The sequence below is a fragment of the Dama dama genome, chromosome 1, assembly GCF_033118175.1.
Source record: "Dama dama isolate Ldn47 chromosome 1, ASM3311817v1, whole genome shotgun sequence".
Taxonomy (NCBI): Eukaryota; Metazoa; Chordata; class Mammalia; order Artiodactyla; family Cervidae; genus Dama; species Dama dama.
In genome coordinates, this window is record NC_083681.1 from 61,055,389 (window position 1) to 61,076,863 (window position 21,475).

The following is a 21,475-nucleotide window of genomic DNA, read 5'->3' on the forward strand; positions in this document are numbered from 1 at the left end:
CTCTGTAATTGAAATGTACATAGATTATGGCTAGAAATTAACATCTTGTTTGCTGTAATCTTGGATTACAATTGACTGTGTACATAATAAAATTAGGAAATCAATGGATGGATTTATCATCTCCAAGAAACTAGAGGTATTGTTTAAAGAACAGTTTAACATTTTATGTCAATACTTTAAATGCATAAGTCACAAAGAGAAGTCAATAAAAATTTAAGTGAATAAAAGAATACAACAGGCACCAGCCAATATCTACATGAAGGTTAGATTGCATAAAAATTAGCTCATTTCTTTAAAAATTTAGAAAATGTGAATTATTCAGAAGTTTCACAAACAGGATTTTCTCCCTAAACTATACATGAACAAGAAGGTCCATGACACATAATAAGGTCTCTACTTTGTTATAAAGTAGGTACAGTAGCAGCAGTATTTTATACAAATCATCTTGATTTTACATTTTTAAATATCTGAACCAATACAAATCAACTGTAATTGAGACTTTTAGAAAACTTAACTGTATACCTTTAAGGTACTCAGTGAAATAACCTCTCTTTATATTTGCATATATACAGAGCATTTATTAATAAAATGCATGGAATCCTAGAGCTATTTAAAAAAACAGTATTTTTATGTTCAGCTTTTTTCTTCAAAGAAATTTAAAGCTATACTAACTTTAAGCAAACATACATGAAAAAAGAGATTCATATTTGTTCACACAAATACCTATCCAGAAAAATTCTAAGAATGTGAGAAGGAGTTCTCAATTTTATTCAAAGAAATAAAAAGTATCAAGATTTGTTATGGAATTCTTATAAAATTAAGCTCCTCAGTATACTTGAAATATGATTATTTGATAAATTTGATTCGCCCACAAGTGTCGAGGAACATATCACATCCACTATGTTGGCCATTAGTATTTCCTTATCATCACAATACCTGTAAGCATATCTACATAATATCTGATAAATACTCAGGTGGCATAATTCTGTTTTTGTCTATGAATCATGCACCAATATCATCAGCACCAGAGAAACAAAAAAAACTGTGATTTCAATTTTGCAGCACATGAATACTCTGTGATTACCTTTATTAGGATAGTACAGAAAAACAATGAAGAATGCAAAAAATACACATTTTTGTTATGCCTTTTATATATAATACTATAGAGCTACAGTATTCAACAAAGTAGCCACAAGCTACATAAGGCTATCAAGTACTTGAGACATGACTAGTCCAAATTGAGATGTAAGTATAAAATATACACTGGACTGTGAAGATAGTACAAAAAAAGAATAAAATATCTTGCATTAATTTACATGTTGAAAAGATATTTTGAATTTAACAGGTTAAATAATATATATATATGACTCGCATTATATTTCTATTGAACAGCACTGCTTTAGCAGACCATTTCCAATAATATATTCCTAAACTAACTGAAATTGTACTATCAATAAAAACACTAAAGCAGAGGATTATTTGGAAAAACAAACATTCCAGTATCAAATCTGATAGAAAAGCTTAGTAAAGAAAAACAAAATGCTGTCATTTTATCTTCTATCTCATATTTCTAGCTTAAGGGCAGTAAGGGAAAACAAGGGGCCAGCCAAATTGATAACCAACATGTACCAAAAATTAATGATTTATAGTTACAAAAATGCTTTAGTACAATAAACTTAGGTTTTTTAGAAAAACTACATCTTGGGCAATTTCCTAAAAGACTAGTAAGGTAAGTGTGTAACCCCTCATTGAGTCCAATAGACAGAAACTTCAAAAGAGTCTGGATCTAGAATGGGCCATGATTTTTGCCTAAGGTGCTATATTTATTTATATTCAAATTTTAAAACTATACTTAAGAGTAATAACTATAATAGAAATATGAAGCATTTAGTGTACTCAGAGTTTCAGCAAAATTTAAAAGATCAACTTTATAAACCACTATAAAGCTGCTTTTTCATTAGTCTTCTCATCATTTCACCAATGTAGGTAAAGAATAAAAAAATCCATTAACAAAAAGGGTTTTACAGAAACAGAGTAAACTGTAAATAGCTGAAATATAAAACATATACCTAATTTAATTCAAGAAAGTTAATGGCTGATTTAGTATGACCACAGACAACTGATATGATACAATTAAAATACAAAGTCTAACTCTGTCACACATTGGAATATTATTTCAATATAAACACAGTATGTAAGATATTAATTTAAAAGTTGCTTTTTCATAATTGTTCCTTCATAATATAGATCTAAAAGCACTAAGACTAAAGATGAAATGTGAGTATCAATTAATAAGATGGGTAAAATCTGAAGAAATTCCTTATGACCCAGCCATGCCACTTTTTCCTATCCTTTAATTATTTAAGTTCTTTTATGGATACAAGTATCACAAAGACATAGACACACAAAAAAACCCAAAATAACAACAATAACAAACTTTCTAGTCATCAACACATGAGTGCAATGATATTCAGTCTAAGTTAATCCCCAGACATCCAAATTCATGAATAAAAATTCATCAGTTTTAAATACACTGAGCCTATTAAGCAAGAACAAAAGCATATGCACAAAAGAGCTTTTAATATATTTCAAAGCCCACAAGAGCCATGGTCTCATTAAAATTATAAATTACACAAACATGGAATGAAGATTCAAACTGCAGTGCAGCTAAGCAGATTACAGAAAACCCCGCGTTCCATATGATAACACACCATGGCCCTCCCAGATGGGGGCTTGGAACAAAAAGGCCATCACCACAGCTAGGGAAAACCTCCTTGTGATCTCTGGTTTCTGTTCAGCAGATGACAGCCAAATAATATGTTGATTATTCTGTTTGTGCTGCTAAGCTTGTAAGATGGAATAAAAGCGATATGATCTATTGTGAACTCAATGCTAATGTGTTGCTCCACTCATAAATAATATGCTGAATTTATTTTGAAAATATCTTTTATCTGAATTTCAGTTTTTAAATGCATGAATTAAAATAAAAGCCAGGATAAAATTATATTTAATGTGTTGCTTTAAACTAAAAAATGTAGATGACAAGTGAAAAATATCTAAGTGCTTAGCTAAGAGTCAAGTATAATCACCTTTCTTTATTAATAATTTCAGCACTGTGATCAGAGACAAAATACATTTTCAAGTAGGCAATTATATCTCATGAAATATAAATGTAAAATTTAAAAATACAATAATCATTAAGCTAATAATAAACATTATTGACAAGATAAAAACTAAAATACCAGGGTATATAGAAACACTTTGCTGCAATGTAAATAACAGCACATAGAAGAAATATCTAAAATATTTTTGAATAATAAAAATATCACTGAAGGTCTTGTGAATGTTCATAACTTGTATACAAATGAATGCTCACAAAAAAACCTATTTAAGATCAAATGATGAAAAAGAGGCCTATAAAAATAATTTTCAAATATAATAGTATTTATATTGCTTTGGTGACAAAAGTTAATACCTATTTTTTCTCAATTAAATATCCTAAACTTTAACAGAGTAAACTATACCCAAATGAGATAACTAGAATTATGTCTGTAAACACATCACAAAATTTCATGGATAAACATTTTTATGAAAGATAGAATTGTTAAAAATATTAAAAATCATAACATTTTCCAACATCAGAAATTCTTCACTGAATTTTCTAGTGAACTTTACTTAAAGACAATGAAGTACATTATAGGTGCAGGTGAGGGGCTTCCTAGGTGGCTCAGTGGTAAAGAATCAGTTCAAATGCAGGAGATATGGGATCAATTCCTGGGTCAGGAAGATCCCCTGAGGAAGATATGGCAGCCCACTCCAGTATTCTTGCATGGAAAATTCCATGGACAGAGGACCTGGCCAGCTACAGTCCATAGGGTCACAAAAAGTCTGATGCAACTGACCATGCACGCAAGGTAAACATACAGATTACATACTACTTTCTTAAGGGAGTATTCTGGAGGAGGTACATGATGACGTTCATTTATAAAAGTGCACTTTGTTCTTCTGCCTAGAGACATAGACTGAGTTTAAAAAGAGAAGCAAAACTGCCTAACATGAAAATATAGTCTGAAATTACAGATGCAAGTGATAAAATTACAACACCTTTAGAGAAAAACAGAACATCCTCAGAGTAGACAATCACTTCTTAAGACGCAAAAAGCATTAAACATAAATGACAAACTAGATTACTTTAAAGTCATAAACTTGTCCATCAAAAACACTATTAATAGACTGAAAAGGCAAATCTCAGGGTTGGGGAAATATTTGCAATACCTGTACAAAGAAGGACTCATATTCTGAATATATAAAGAACGCCCCAAAATCAAAGAAAAAAACATATAGCTCAACAAAAAAGTGGGCAAAGCAGTGAACAGGCACTTCACAAAAGAGAATAATCCAACAGTCAATATACATATGAAAAAGTGCTCAGTTTCATTAGTCATCAGGAAGCTAGAAATTAAACGACATAATTCTTAGTAATTTATACCCATCAGAATTGAAGGATGAAGAAGATGGGGAAAATGAGGTGTGAGCAACTTAAACTCTCACATGAATATAAACTAGCACAACCATTTTAGAAAACAGGCGATTTTGATTAAAGTTGGAAATAAACATAGCTATGATCCAGTAATTTTGCTGCTAGACATGTGCTCAAAACAAACATGCAAATTATAAAGTATATATTTAACATTATATGGAAATAACCCAAATGTCCATTAACAGAATGGATAAAAAAATAGTTGTGATATAGTCACAATGGAATGCAGTAATCAAAGTGAACAGATTACAACCACATGCAACAATGTAGATGAATCTCAGACACAATCGTTAGCAAAGGAAACTAAACATAAGAAATTATACTGTGCAATTCTATATATAAAATACAAAGGCAAAACTGTTATAATCTATGATGTTGAAAGTCAAGGCAGTGGTTATCCTTGCGCAGGGAGAGAAACAGAGGATAGAAGAGAGCATGAAGGTGTCTTCTAGAGTGCTGACTGATAATGTTCCTTTTGGTATCTCGGTGCTGGTTACATGATTGTGTTTGGCTTCTGAAAAATTCCTTGAGCCATCCACTTATAATATGTGCACTTTTCCATATATATTCCTTTCTTTAAAAAGGCCATTTTGCACATAAATACAGATACACAAAGGGAGTCAAAATCATTATCATAAGAAATTTAGGAAAAAGGAATGTATATAGAGGGGCTTCCCAGATGGCTCAGTGAGATTCTTCATTGCTGCTAATGTAGGCGACATGGGTTCTATCTCTAAGTTGGGAAGACCCACTGGAGAAGGAAACTCACTCCAGTATTCTTGTCTGGAAAATCCCACAGACAGAGGAGACTGACGGGCTACAGTCCATGGGGTCACAAGAATCAGACATAACTCAGAGACCAAACAACAACAACAATGACGTGTATATAATCTAAAGATGAACGAAAGGTTCATATACTACTTATCTGAAAGATCAAATCTGCAAACCATCAGGTAAGTTCCTGAACTCATAAATGGAGGAGCAACAGCCATTTACCCTATTATCTTCCCTTAATTCCCAAACTAAAATACCATATTTTCAGAGATAACTGGCCTCTCTGTCAGGAGTAGCTACAGGTGCTGCTACTATCATAACAGTGCTTCTAAAATTGTCTGAGGACTGAAAATTGCCCTCATGTGAGAAACTAAAGTATGACAGAAGATAAGGCAAGTATAAATAATATGTAGGCCATTTTCCCCAGTGCTCTCAAATTTCATAAGCTTTTATTATGAAACCTTATTACCTAATTTAATGGGAATCTTTCGAAAACATTCATTTTACTTTTCAGTGAAATTAAAATTCTTTAATATCAATATCCTACAAGTTAAATGAAAATTCATGATAATTCGACAATAAATTAAGCTATTAATGTTGTTGTTGCTTATTCATTAGTGTCTGACTCTGCAACCCCGTGGACTGCAGCACACCAGGCTTATTATTTCCCACTTAAATACTTCCCCTCACTTCTATACTGGAATTAACACATGACTTAGAGCACTGTTTTTCCCTTATTGAAAAGATACTTTAAGAAGTCAGCTAAAAGAGATCACCTAAAGATTATATAGCTTATATTTAATTTGTATAATAAATATTTATTCAGTGCTAACTATATCCCAGGCTTCCCTGGGGCTCAAGGGTAAAGAATCCAACTGCAATGCAAGAGAGGCATGCAGAAGATATGGGTTTGATCCCGGGGTCAGGAAGATCCCCTGAAGAAGGAAATGGCAATGCACTCTACGATTCTTGCCTGGAAAATCCCACAGACGGTGGAGCCTGGTGGGTTACCGTCCACGGGGTCGCAAGAGAGTCAGACACAACTTAGCAACAAAACAACAAACAACTATATCCCAGACTGGGGAAAAAGGAATAAAACTGGCTAATTTTATGGAAAATACAACAGGTTTATCCCTTTCTCTCTCTTTTGAGTAACAAAATTATTTTTTAACTAATAACATATTCACATATTCAAAAACAATCTAAAAGATATATAGTAAAAGTCCCAACTAGTTTGTTTTCCTTACGCATCAACATGTAAGATTTAGAATTTGTATACATGTCCAGATTTTCTTCATGCAAATATAAGCAATTATGAATACTGATTTCATTCCTCATCTCCTTTATACAAAAAACAGTTTACTACACACTCTGAACATTGCTTTCCCAGGTGGTAAAGAATCTGCCTGCCAATGCAAGAGACATGGGTTCAATCCCTGGGTCAGGAAGATCCTCTGGAGGAGGAAACAGCAACCCACTCCACTATTCTTGCCTGGGAAATACCATGGACAAAAGAGCCCTGCAAGCTACATGACCCGCCCATGGGGTCACAAAGAGTTGGACATGACTAAGCGACTGAGTACTGTTGGAGCACTGCGTTTTTCTAGGGTAACTGTTCTGAATCTTCATACAGAGAACATACTTTCTATTTTTAAAGCTGTAGAGTATTTCACTGTACAGCTACGGCAGAATTCATTTAACCACTGTGGCCCCATGGACTGTACCCTCCTGACAGGCATTAGGCATGCTTCCATCTGCTGCTATTTCAAAGGAAGCTATAATGAAAACTTTTATGCATATGTCATTTTACAAGTATTAATAAGTATTTATAAGTATTAATAAGTATTAATACATATGTAATTTTATAAGTATCAATACATAAATATATCTGTAACAAATTCCCAGAATTGGTTCTGAGACAAATGTGTAAATGCACAGGTCTTTTTCTAAAAATTACTAATTTTTCTTTTACGGGGGCTATGTCATTTTGCTTCTACCACATATACATCTCAGATGCATCCCAGAAAAAGCTAGTCCTCAAAGAGGTTCTCACTGGAAAAAACTGTATGAAGCTCTTTGCTTCTTTTCCCCCAAATGCACATGTAAAATTTGCTGACTTAATTTTCAAATTGAAAAAAAATCTCATTGATGTAGGGATTCATAATATTAACACCTAACATGCTGGGATAACAACTGTCTATCTTCCTTCCTGATATTTCCTTTCATTTAAAAACAAATATACTCCCTCCACTCCAAATTTTTCCTTTAAATTCACATTCAATAATTTATAATTGGGGAAGCAGTCAAACATGCATTTCCCTTTTAAAAGAATGTTTTCCTGAAGAAGCACTTTAAAGTTTTCAGAAAACCAAATCCACGTTACACCTATATTTTCATTTACAAAACCATCATTTCAAAGGTGGTTTAATTTTTATGACTGCCATTTTCAACAGGCAGTGTTACATAATACACTGTTTTTCTTTCAAACCCTATCCTATCAAATATTTCATAATTAAAAACAGCCACTTGAGTTCCCTGGACTTTCTATTTGAGGAATTCTTAAGAGAGGAGGGTTCAATTCCCGGATGGGGAAGATCCCCTGGAGTAGGAAATGGCAATCTGCTCCAGTATTCTTGCCTGACAAATTCCATGGACAGAGGAGCCTCATGGGCTATAGTCCACGGCATTGCGAAAAATCAGACACAACTGAGCGTGTGCGCGCACACACACACACAAGTAAATCCAGTTTCAATATTACTGCTTTGTAAGAAAATATGTACATGATAATTCTTATTCCACAAATAAAGATATAACAGTATTGATATGTGGAAATCTATGTTGCATTTCAATCATCCATAAATCAGTTGTAAGACAATCTCAGTCCCCAGGAACAAAGTGGCAAGACTAGTTCCTGATCCCAAAGTAAGTTTTAAAAGCACACATTCTATGCCCTTAATCAGCACATGGGGCAGAAAAAGATCTCACCTAAGCAATGTGTATGTAAACGCTGATTTTTACATTAGAGTCAGTATAATGCACTGAGAGCAAAACAACAAGAATTATCTAACAAAGGTAAAACAAAACAAACAAAAACATGTCATCATAAGTAGCACCCAGGACATAAAAGTTTATCACTCTAGGACAATTTAGGAGAACAGGCATATACAGCATAACGATCTCTGCAGAAATCACATAAATTCTATGAAATGACAGCTGTTCACAATAACTTTGAGCCATCAAAACAAAGCCAAAACAAGTTACATTATACTCAATTTGTCTTGTTTAAGAAAACAAAGGGTACATTTTATATTTCAAAAGCATTTTAGAAAAAATATTCCTATGATATAAACTTTGGCACATAAAAGGGTAAGATTCAATTATTCACAAATTAACAGATGAATAATAGTATACCACTTGTTAATAAAAGCCCAGTGAATGAGGAATTACGCAAGTAAAATTCTCACTCAAAGTGATAATATACTATAGCTGCCTTTCAGAAGATGAACTGTGATAAGGTACAATAACATTTCAGGGGCCTTTATACATACAATTCCCTGTGCAAGGCCAGGTCTTGGTTAAGAGTCAAAAGAATATCTGATAATTTCTAAAAGCTAGTCATGCAAATTTTCCACTTCAATGACTGGACACACTCAAGAAAATATCCTGATTTAGCTTTTCACTTTGTTTTCTTTAAATTGTGACTGCCAAGTAAACAGGCTGGTCTGGTTTCTAGCTCCAACCTACTAAACAACCTTGCATAATTCACTCAACCTCTCTAGTTCTCCACAGTTTCTTCATCAGTAAAGTGAAATTATATAAAACATGATACGACAGTAAATGGAATCGTGTTAATAAAGTAAGCAAAGAGTCACTACATTAGGTCCTGTATCTGTATGTATACTATTTTTAAACTGTCACAAGTTACATGGCATTCTCCCATATATTCAAGGCCTATAGTAAAGAAATTATGATCGACTCAGAATCTTTTTCAGTATTTAATATGTGTTACTCTCAGGATATAACAACTTTCTCATGTACTCATTTGAATTTATTTAAAATGCCACTATAATCATCTATCTTTAACCCGAAAATGTAGGACTTTTCCCACATGACACATAAAAATCAACATATGATATGTAAAACAATGTTCATGGCAATGTTAATTAAAACAGTCAAATACCAGAAAGAACCCAAACATCCACTGACAACAGAATGAATAAATTCTGCCATATTCTCCAAAGGAATAACACATGATAATTAAAATGAACAAAATAAAACTACATGCAACTATGTACATGATCTTCAAAACACAATGCTAGGTAATGGAAGAAAGAATGCATATGATCCCAGACAATGGCACTCACCAGTAGGTCCACCTGTGTCCCATGCTACCCCACAAAGGCACCCCACAGCTGCAGCAGTATTACACTATAGAAGTCTAGCACCAACCAGAAGAGAAGTACAAAGGTGATCACGGTCTCCAAGTGCAAATCAAGATCCAATCTGAATTCTGAGACTGGTTGTAGGGCCTGGGGGTGCTCAGCAGCTCCACCACATCTTTCTGGGTCTGTGATCACAGTTACCACCCCTACCAGCACTACTAAACCCAGCACTGGAGACCCTGTGGTTAACACTGGTGACAGAGGAGGGTAGGACCTCTGTGGACTGTGAGGACTTCTTCCAATTGTTGGAAGAAGGTACACGCTTAATGATCCTACAGTTCAGGCAAATTTAGAGTCCCAGCAGGAGTAGGCGCTGTCATGCGGCCTGGCCGGGGGAGAATCCATAGCGCAGCAAGGACACTGCCCTCGTTACCTGGTTCATATACACGCAAACTCTTGAGACCTCTTTGGCCTGAACATCTGCGCCACATTTTACAGGATCTACTCCGTGAGTTGTGACTTTCAAGTACTTGGTCCAAAGAAAGTACTCAGGGAGCTCATCCAGTTGAACCTCCGTGATGCTGCTGCAAGGCCTGGGCCACATGTTGCTGGGAATGTCCTCCACCCTTTGCCATGCCGTGGAGGGGGCTGAGAGGTGACAGTGACAGCAGCAGGGTCGCCTCCATCCCTACTGAGAAGGGGCTCTGAGCTTCTGCCCCAGACCCGTTCCAAGAGATAGCCTATGAGGATTGCGACAACATCAGGTTTGGAGACCTGCAGGCAGTGCAGACTACACAACTCACCTGATTTTCCTTACTATTGTTGGCAGCATTATGAGAGGCTCTATTAGCATAATGCTTTCCATGCCTCATTCAAATACATTCCTCAAGAATGCTGTCTGTAAAGTAGACTCCAACTAATAAAAATAAAGGGAAAAAAATAAAAAATAAAAGAATGCTGTCCTTTCTTAGCCAGCTTATTGGCCTTTCACTTCTCCTGAAAGACAGGCTTGTTCCTAGACATCCTGATCCCAATCTGACTGCTGCTACTTCTAAATTCCCTACAACTCCTCCTTCCCCTAAGCTCTTCAGTACAGCGAAGCCAGCCCTCTCTGACTTGACCTTACAATCTGTTTCTTCATACCCTTCACTTTGAAGATAACAAAAACATTTCCAACAAAAATACAAAAATGTTTATCTAAAAAAAAGAATACATATGAACCCCAAAAGATCAAAATGAGACAACAAGTGAACACACTGCTGAGGAATATACATAAAAGTGATAAAATTATATACAGAATTATCTAATTATTAGGAAACTGTTTACCTTAAAGAAAAGGAAGATTATACTAAGGGCTTCTGGGATGTCAGTAGTGATATATGGTTACTGAATATCTGCTTTATATTTATTCATTTTACTATACATTTATGTTTCTATATAGTTATATTTTATAATAAAAAGGTTTAAAATTATATACTTTCTGAAATAATACAGTCTTAAAGGGAAGAAAGGGTGCCTCTTTTTTTTTTTTACTAACAACCTTGTATTTTCTTGGCCTACATTTCAAATTTTTATTGCAATATTTTAAGAATAAATAAGTTATTATGCTTAATTCTCCAGAATCCTAATTAAGAATAGATTTCATAGGCTTTCCAAATGGCCACACACACAAAAAGAAACCAGACCATTAAACAGCGTAAGATTGGTTATCCTGCTACATCTTTGCTGAGCTCTATGTTGTATCTGTCACATTTTCTTCTTTTCAAGAAAATGTATGCTTACTTAAAAAAAAATCTACGTTACACCCAATTTATCCATTGGATAAATCTATGTTTATCCAATCTATGTTGCATAAAATCTACAAACTACACTTTATGCAAACTACACTCTAAAAAGTATATAATAATTTAGCTCAAAAGTAGGAAGACAAATATTTTCAACTCTCACAAGTTTAAAAACAATTTTAAGAATATCTATGTTTGCATTCACTGTGAGGGTTTGTTATAGGACGGACACAGATATGATACTTCAGGTCCAATCCAATGTCACTCTGTGTGAGAATGGGTCACTGTGTGTACTAGAAAATATAATAGTTAGATTACAGGATGGATATACAAAACAAGGTACATTTGAAGTTTACTGCATAAAATTTAATTAAGGGTGAAAGTAAAAGTTGCTCACTTGTGTCCGACTCTTTGCAACCTCTTAGACTATATACTCCATGGAATTCTCCAGGCCAGAATACTGGAATGGGGAGCCACTCCCTTCTACAGGGGGTCTTCCCAATCCAGGATCAAACCCAGATCTCCCACATTGCAGGGAGATTCTTTACCAGCTGAGCCACCAAGGAAGCCCAAGAATACTGGAGTGGGTAGCCTATCCTTTCTCCAGCAGATCTTCCCAACCCAGGAATCAAACCAGGGTCTCCTGCATTACAGGTGGATTATGGGTATTCACACAAAATAGATCCAATAGTGTCTAATTTAAATTATACTGAAGCTGTTTTAAATACTACATTTGGAAAAACAAATACACAGGGCATTTAAATGATTATATGATTACAAAAGAGATAATACTAATAATAAACTGACAAACTGCAAAAACATGCATACAAATATAATCTAGGAAATCCTAAAAGTTCCATCAACTACAAGCATCCTTTAATATATGCTTGATACAACTTTCAGATGCCACTATCCAAGAAGCACACATAATAAAATTTAGAAACAAGACTGTAAGCACTTTCATTAGGCTCCAGATATCAATACAATGGCAACAGTATCACCCAAAATGAAAACAGAGTTGCTTTGGTTATATATTGTTGTTTTTTTGGTGTGTAAATGCACTCAAGGATTTCCCACCAGACTGGGTCCAGCTAATCAGTTATTTGCCCATCTATTAAGGGCCAACTTTAAAAAGTTACACTATGTCCAGCAGGGAGCAGTATTACAACATCCATAAGACTTAATGACAACATGAAACGGACAGAAGAAAATGACGAGGAAAAAAAAACCCACTTACCATAGGTCTTTACAACAATACACTGAATTTTTACAGTATTTACAGGGCTTCCAGAAAAAAAACATCTAAGGCATGTCTCAAAGGAAATATAGGTGATCCATAGTACCAGGATTCCTAAAACAGGAAATCAAAATTATATTAGGCAAAGGTTTCTTTCAGCCATATTTAATTGAATTAGTACATAATATGACTAAATGTCTCTCAGTTACTAAAGTGCCATCTTCCCTAGTGGATCAATGGGATTTGGAAGTCAGATATTCAATGACACTTCGGGTCAAGTGATTTTAAAAAGCAGAATATTATTTTATTTACCAGAGAATTTAAGTAGAAGAAGGTCAGTGGATGAAATAATATGTCAATCAACCCAGAGAAAACTGTGGTCAAGGACTTAACAGGAGTTGTTAAACCAACCATATACAGTGTTGATATATCAAGCCCTTCTAAACAATTTGCAGGTTATAGAGAGGATATGACATTCATTTCTGCATGTCAGCATGAATGAATATCTAGGGTTAATTTTAAGAATAAAAAGGCAACAGAGAAGTGGCTTGTAATGCTGGTATGTTAAGATTGATTAGCCAGATATTTAATGACTACGAGGAATGCACATGATACTGTAAAAAAATTCTATGACCAGTCACAATATGTCAAAGGCAAAACATATTATGTTTAATATTCTAGATGTCAAAACCTGCCTCATATTCAATGATAATAACTCCATGTCAGTTCTTATGACTGAGGAAATAATGTATCACCGCTTTCTTTTTTTTTTAGGCCATACCATGCAGCATGCAGGATCTTAGTTCCCAGACCAGAGACTAAACCTGTGGCCCCCGCATTGAAAGTGTGGACTCTTAACCACTGAACCACCAGGGAATCCTAATATATCACCACTTTTACCTGAAACATTAAATAGTTTGCCTTACGTGTGTTTACATGCAAAATTTCATTGTTTACACTAAAAACCAAATTTTTGCCATTAGAAAAAGATAACATATGAATATTTACCTTGAAATAGATATATAATAAAGTAGTTTATGTAATATAAATAACATTTACTTGAAATGTAATAAATAATTCTACTATTTTCTTCAGAGAAAATGACATGAGAGAAAATGACTTGATGGCTGGTAGAAACAAAGATATTAAGGAGATTCTGGTGAATGTGCAGAAAGAAGTAAATAGGATAGATTCTCCATCATCCTAGAGAATATATGTGTGAGGAACAGAATGATCCAGAAATAGGAACATTGAAGGGGCTTCTGGTGAAGTCTCAAAAATGGAATGAGACATTATTTAACAGGACAGGAAAGGCAGTCTTTGTTACAATGTAGCAAAACTGAAATTTATTCTAATATTGTGTGAAAAGGAGAACATATCAGTAATAAACCTGGATGTCTAGTTGAGATTTCCAAGCAAAATATTGAAGGCATGTACGACTTTCTCCTTGCTGCTTATGGTAAAATGTGAAAGACAGGATAATAAACTGAGGAAGGATAAAGAAGAAAAGGAGATAAACTGAGGAAGTTAAACAAAAAGAAATCATTACTTGGTGATTTAGAAAATTTTTAGCATGTCTAGATTGCAAAAAAGGTTAACATCACAAATTATTAGGAAAATGCAAATCAAAACCACAAATGAGATACAACTTCAAACTCATTAGAATGGCTATCACCCAATAAAGAACCAAAGTTGCCAGGACATAAGAGAAATTGGAACCTCTGTGTATTGCTAGAAGGAATGCAAAACAGTTAAGTCACTGTGGAAAACACACTGGCAGTTCTTCACAAAGTTAAACATATAATTTAGCAACTCTACTCCTAGGTATACACCTAAACAAATTCTAACAGATACTCAAACTCCAACATTCACTACATTATCCACAATAGGCAAAAAGATGGAAACAGGACAAGTGCCTGCCAACAGCTGTATGCATAAACAAAATGTGCTATATACACACAATGAAATATTATACAGCCATAAAAGGAGTGAAGTTCTGATACATAAGATGGATGAACTTTGAAAAACACTGCTAAGTGAAAAACATTATATAAATGTTAACAAAGAACAAATATTACATGATTCCTTATGTGAGGTATGTAGAGAGGCAAACTCACAGAGACGGGAAATAATATAAAGCTACCAGAGACTGCAGTGATGGAGCGGGAAGTTACTGCTCAATGAGTAAAGTGTTTTCACTTGGGATATTGAAAAGGTTCTGCAAAAAGATAGTGACAGTGTTTACACATCATAAATATAGCTAATGACACTGAACTGCACACTTTAAAAAATGATTATAATAATAAATCTTGTATTATGTATATTTGGGGGCCTCCTTGTGGCTCAGACGGTAAAGAATCCACCTGCAATGGGGGAGACCCAGGTTCGATCCCTGGGTTGGGAAGATCCCCTGGAGGAGGGCATGGCAACCTACTTCAGTTATTCTTGCCTGGAGAATCCCCATGGACAGAGGAGCCTGGCAGGCTACTGCCCACGGGGTTGCAAAATGTTGGACACAACTGAGCAACTAAGCACACATGCATACTTTTACCACAAAAAGCTTTTCTCCTACGAAAAAAGGGACCAAGATCTTGAGTCAGCTGAGAAGGTTAACATAATGACTTCAATTAGAGAATTAAGACCAGGCTACTGATAAGCTCTAAACTGAACAATTCTAAAGTTCAGTGAGGGAAAATGATCATCATATATGATAGTAATTCATTAATTCCATATGAGTTTATTTAGGAAATGTTAATAGAAAAAGGAGCCTGGCGTGCTGCAGTCCACAGGTTCACAAACAGTTGGACACAACTTAGCAACTGAACAAAATAAAACAAAACATAAAAAGGAAGCAAGGCTTGCTCTTCAAATTTTTTAAAAATAATCTTAGAATATCAAACAGAAAAATTAATTTCAAATCTTTCATTTTAGAGAATGATAAAACTGTAATACAACACAGACTTAAACTTGTTTTTAACCTTCCATTTTGGGGAATGAAAAAATAAAAAAGGTAAGAACATGCCCTTAAATTCCAAAAGATTTTTAAAAGAAAGTATTTTTTAATGACTAAAAATCTTATTTCAGTGCTGGACAACTCTGGTAGAAAGTTCTTTAATCTGAGTTGAAAATGAAATTTCTCTGCTCTGGAGAAACAAAGGGGTCTAATTTCTCTTTCACAAGGTTAAGATAGGTCTTCTGAAACTCAAAGTCATTCATCTCTGAGTTAAATATGCCCCACTTACTATCCGTTGTTTCATATCACAGTCTCTAACCACACTGCTATCTCTGAATTTACTCATTTTAAGCAGGACAAATATGCTTCATTGCTTAGGCAAATATCCAACCATAAACTGGCCAAATAAAGGGCTAATTCAGAAGGATATGAATGCTGAGTTTGGGCCCAGGTACAAACAGTAAATAAAAGCCTGAATTTTGTCATGAGACAGTTCATCACTGTTGTGAAACTGAGCTCTATCATTTACTAGCTATGCGACACTGATGGTTAATTTTACGTGTCAACTTGACAGGGCCATGCAACGTCAAGATATTTCCGTTCAGTTCAGTTCAATTCAGTCGTTCAGTCGTGTCTGACTCTTTGCAACCCCATGGACTGCAGCACACCAGGCCTCCCTGTCCATCACCAACTCCAGGAGTTTGCTCAAACTCATGTCCATCAAGTCAGTGATGCCATCCAACCATCTCATCCTCTGTCGTCCCCTTCTCCCTCTGCCTTCAATCTTTCCCAGCATCAGGGTCTTATATCCCAATGAGTCAGTTCTTTGCATCAGGTGGTCAAAATATTTGATCAAACATTATTCTGGGTGTTACCGTGAGGGGGTGTATTTGGATGACATTAACATTTGAATCCTCAGACTAAGTAGAATGTCCTCCCTAATGTGGGCAGACCTCATCCAATTCATTGAAGGTCTGAGTAGAATGAAAGGCTGGGCCTTAGACCACTAAAAGGGAGTGAAAAGCATCAACATATTAGAGATTCTAAAAACTTTCTAAAAGAGCGTAATAGTGATAGATAGAACATGACAAAAAGAGCAACAGTCTAGCATAGTGTTTAGTAAACTACAGTTCACAGGGCAAATCTTCCAGGCTACCCCCTGCTGTTGTATACCCTGCAAACTACGACTGGCTTTTATATTTTCAAATGGCTCAAACAAAAGAAGAATATTTTGCAACATGTTAAAACTATATGAAATTCAAATTTTAATTTTCATAAGCAAAGCATTATTAAGACATAGCTGTACTCATTTTTTAATATAAAATTGCATTTTCATGGTAGTGTTAAAAAGGGATGAAAGCCCTGGTTAAAAAAAAAAAAAAGGGATGAAAGATGGCATGTGGCCTACAAAACCTAAAATACTTACTATTTGGTTCCCTAAAAAGCATGCTGACACCTGGCCAACCACACACAGGATGGTCAGGGAAGACAGAACTTTTCTCCCTGTGGCAAGGGCTGAGTCAATACTTGAGGAGGATAAAAATGCTTTAGCCTGCCTGGGACAAAGTTAGGTGAATGAAAGTATGGTGGTTGAAAATCTAGGATAGGAGCCTCCTTATCAGGCTATAAGAAAAAGGCCTGTCTTATCTGTTTGTTCTCTGCTTACCCACCTTGATCAAAACACATTAATAAGTCCTACCTATAAAAGCAACATACAGATTTAGTGCAATCCCTATCAAAACACTCATGATATTTTTCACAAAACTGGGACAAGGAACTCCATAATTTATATGGAACCACAAAGACCCTAAACAGCCACAGCAACCTCAACAAAAAAAGAACAGATGAAGGTATCACACTCACTGACTTCAGACTATACTACACAGCTACGGTAATCAAAACAGTACGGTACTGGCACAAAAACAGAACTATCAATGGAACATAACAGAGCCCAGAAATAAACCTACATATCTATGGCTAACTAATCTATAACAAAGGAGGTAAGAACATACAATGGAGGAAAAACAGTCTCTTATAGAGTGATACTGGGAAAACAGGAACAGCTACATGCAAAAGAATGAAATCAGAACATTTTCCCATACTGTATACAAAAATAAAATAAACTAAAGACCTAAATCTAAGGCCAGAAACCACAAAACTCCTAGAAGAAAACAGCAATACACTGTTTGACATAAATTGCAGCAATATATTTTAGATCTGTCTCCTAAAGCAAACGGAACAATAGCAAAAATAAACAAATTGGATCTAATAAAACTTAAAAGCTTTTACAGAGCAAAGGAAATTATTGACAAACAGAAAGAAAATCTACTAAATTGGAGAAAATATTTGCAAATGATATGATTGATAAGGGGTTAATATCCAAACTATATAAACAGCTTAAACAATTCAAAATAAAAACAAAAAACCCCAAACAACCCAGTTTTTTAAATGCACAGAAGGTCTGAATAGATATTTTTTGAAAGAAGACATACAGATGACCAACAGGCACAAGAAAAGATGATCAATATTAGGAATTATAAGGAAAATGTCAATCAAAACTACAATGAGATATCACCTCACAACTGTCAGAAAGGCTATCACCAAAAAGACCACAAATAACAAATGTTGGTAAGGAGTTTGAGAAAAGGGAACTCTTATATGCTGGTGGTGAGAATGTAAACTGCTACAGTCACTATGGAAAACAGTATGGAGGTTCCTCAAAAAACTTAAAACAGAACTACAAGATCCAGCAATTTCACTCATGGATATATATTCAAAGAAACCAAAAACACACAATTTTAAAAGATACATGCACCCCATCGCTCATTAGTCAGTTCAGTCGCTCAGTTGTGTCCATCTCTTTGAGACCCCATGGACTGCAGCATGCCAGGACTCCTTGTCCATCACCAACTCCCAAAGCTGGCTCAAACTAATGTTCATCGAGTCAGTGATGCCATCCAACCATTTCATCCTCTGTCATCCTCTTCTCCTGCCTTCAATCTTTCTCAGCATCAGGGTCTTTTCCAATGAGTCAGTTCTTCACATCAGATGGCCAAAGTATTGGAGTTTCAGGTTCAGCATCAGTCCTTCCAATGAATATTCAGGACTGATTTCCTTTAGGATGGACTGATTGGATCTCCTTGCAGTCCAAGAGATTCTCAAGACTCTTCTCCAACACAACAGTTCAAAAGCATCAATTCTTAGGCACTCAGCTTTCTTTAGTCCAACTGTCACTTCCATACATGACTGTTGGAAAAACCATAGCTTTGACTAGATGGACCTTTGTTGGCAAAGTAATGTCTCTGCTTTTTAATATGCTGTCTAGGTTGGTCATAGCTTTTCTTCCAAGGAGCGTCTTTTAATTTCATGGCTGCAGTCACCATCTGCAGTGATTTTGGAGCCAAAGAAAATAAAATCTGTCGCTGTTTCCATTTTCCATTGCTCATAGCAGCATTATTTACAATAGTCATGACAAGAAAGCAATGTAAGTCTCAATCAACAGATGAATGGATAATGAAGATACAAAAATGCAATTTTGCCATTTGCAATAACATAAACGGTCCAGGAGTGTATTTTACTTAATGAAATAAGTCAGACAGAGAAAGATAAATACTGTATGTTATCAATTAATGTGAAATCTAAAAGTAAAGTGAATAAATACAACAAAATGGAAACAGACTCACAGATATAGAGAATAAACTAGTGGTTACTAGTGCGGAGGGGCTGGGATAAGGGAAAAGACTACTTTCTCCCATCCAAAAAACACGCATACACACACACACACACACACACACACACACACACACACACAAGGAAAAACAATGGAAAGGGCCCAGGGAATACAGAGCAGGAAAAGAAAAATAAATAGATCCTTAGATACATCTTTGATGTAGAGCAGAGGTTGTGAAACGAGGGCCCAGTAAGTCAAGTCCTGCTCACTCTATTTTAGCAAATAAGGTTTTACTGGAACACAGTCATGCTCATTTATTTACATATTGTCTAAAATTGCTTTTTTGCTACAACCACAGTGCTAAGTAGTTACAACAAGGACCATATGGTCTGCAAAGTCTGAAATAATTACTATTTGGTTTTCCTAGAAAAATTTTGCTAAATATTGATTTAGAGTTATATAGCAGCAACTGGCAAGACATAGCTTTTAAATTTAAATAATTAAAACAAAATTAAAAACTCAGTTCTGAGTCATGGCAGCCACATTCAAGTATTCAAAAGTCAAATGTATTTAATGGCTATTATACTGGTCAGTGTAGATACAGAATATTTCCATCAACACAGGAAGCACTACCTGGCAGGGTTTACCTGGAAATTATTATAGATTGCTACAGCTATATTTTAATTCTTGCTTCTAAAAGTGCTACAATGGAGGGGCGGGCAGTCAAGATGGTGAGATAGGTCACAGAATTCATCTCTCCTCACAAGTACACCAAGGATATGTCCAGAAATGGAAATTTCTCACAGAGCAGCTGCTCAACATTAGTGGAAGACTTCAGACACCTAAAAGGACAAGAAAAATCCCCTCACAACTAGGTAGGAGAAAGACAGACAGACAGAAAGGAGCAATTAAAAAAGAGACCAGCACCACTGATTGGAAGCGGAAGGTAAGGAGAGATTCCTGCACCAAGAAAAATTGCCTCATGGTGGGCAAGTCAGATGAAACAAAAAGGCAACTTTAGGGGATCGTGGGAGAACATAAAGGACAGAGAGTGGAAGAAACCATAAACAAGATGAAAAAGTTAACCCTCAGAATGGGAAAAAGTATTTTACAAGTGAAGCAACTGAAAAGAAAATAATATCCAAAAAATACAAACAGCTCATGCAGCTCAATATTAAAAAAAAAAAAAACCTCAATCAAAACATAGGTGGAAGACCTAAATGATATTTCTCCAAAGACATACAAATAGTCAACAAATACATGAAAAGATGTTCAACAACACCAGACAGTCAATACCCAAATCAACCATATTCTTTTCAGTTGAAGATGGAAAAGCTCTATATGATCAGCAAAAACACAATCGAGAGCTAACTGTGGCTCAGGCCATGAACTCCTTATTGCAAAATTCAGGCTCAAATTGAAGAAAATAGGGAAAACCACTAGGCCATTCAGCTATGACCTAAATCAAATTCTCCATGACTTCACAGTGGAGGTGACAAGACTGGATCTGGTAGACAGAGTACCAGAAGAACTATGGATGGAGGTTCGTAACATGTAGAGGAGGCAGTGATCAAAACCATCCCGAAGAAAAAGACAGCAGGAAGGCAAAGTGGTTATGTGAGGAAGCTTTACAATAGGTGAGGAAAGAAGAAAAGTGAAAGGCAAGGAAGAAAGGGAAAAGATATACCTAACCGAAGGCAGAGTTCCAGAGAACAGAAAGGAGAGATAAGAAAGCCTTCTTAAAAGAACAATGTAATAAGCAGAGAAAAACAACAGAATGGGGAAGACTAGATATCTCTTCCAGAGAAGGCAATGGCACCCCACTCCAGTACTCTTGCCTGGAAAATCCCATGGACAGAGGAGCCTGGTAGGCTGCAGTCCATGGGGTCGCTAGGAGTCGGACACGACTGAGCAACTTCACTTTCACTTTTCACTTTCATACGCTGGAGAAGGAAATGGCAACCCACTCCAGTGTTCTTGCCTGGAGAATCCCAGGGATGGGGGAGCCTGGTGGGCTGCCGTTTGTGGGGTCGCACAGAGTCGGACACAACTGAAGTGACTTAGCAGCAGCAGCAGATATCTCTTAAAGAAAACTAGAGAAATCAAGGGAACATTTCATGCAGAGAAGGGCATCA

At 35.6% G+C, this 21,475-nt stretch overlaps 1 protein-coding gene across 5 annotated transcripts in view; it reads right to left on the minus strand.

Annotated features, from left to right (window-relative positions):
- IMMP1L (inner mitochondrial membrane peptidase subunit 1) overlaps positions 1-21,475 on the minus strand; it is a 71,388-nt gene that overhangs the window by 41,995 nt on the left and 7,918 nt on the right. For 4 of the 5 annotated variants that reach the window (XM_061151276.1, XM_061151292.1, XM_061151266.1 and 1 more), the window contains exon 2: positions 12,718-12,831. The exons of the other annotated variant lie outside the window; for it this stretch is intronic. The gene's annotated coding sequence lies outside the window, so the exon portion shown is untranslated. The remainder of the gene's footprint in view (positions 1-12,717; positions 12,832-21,475) is intronic. 5 annotated transcript variants of the gene reach the window in all.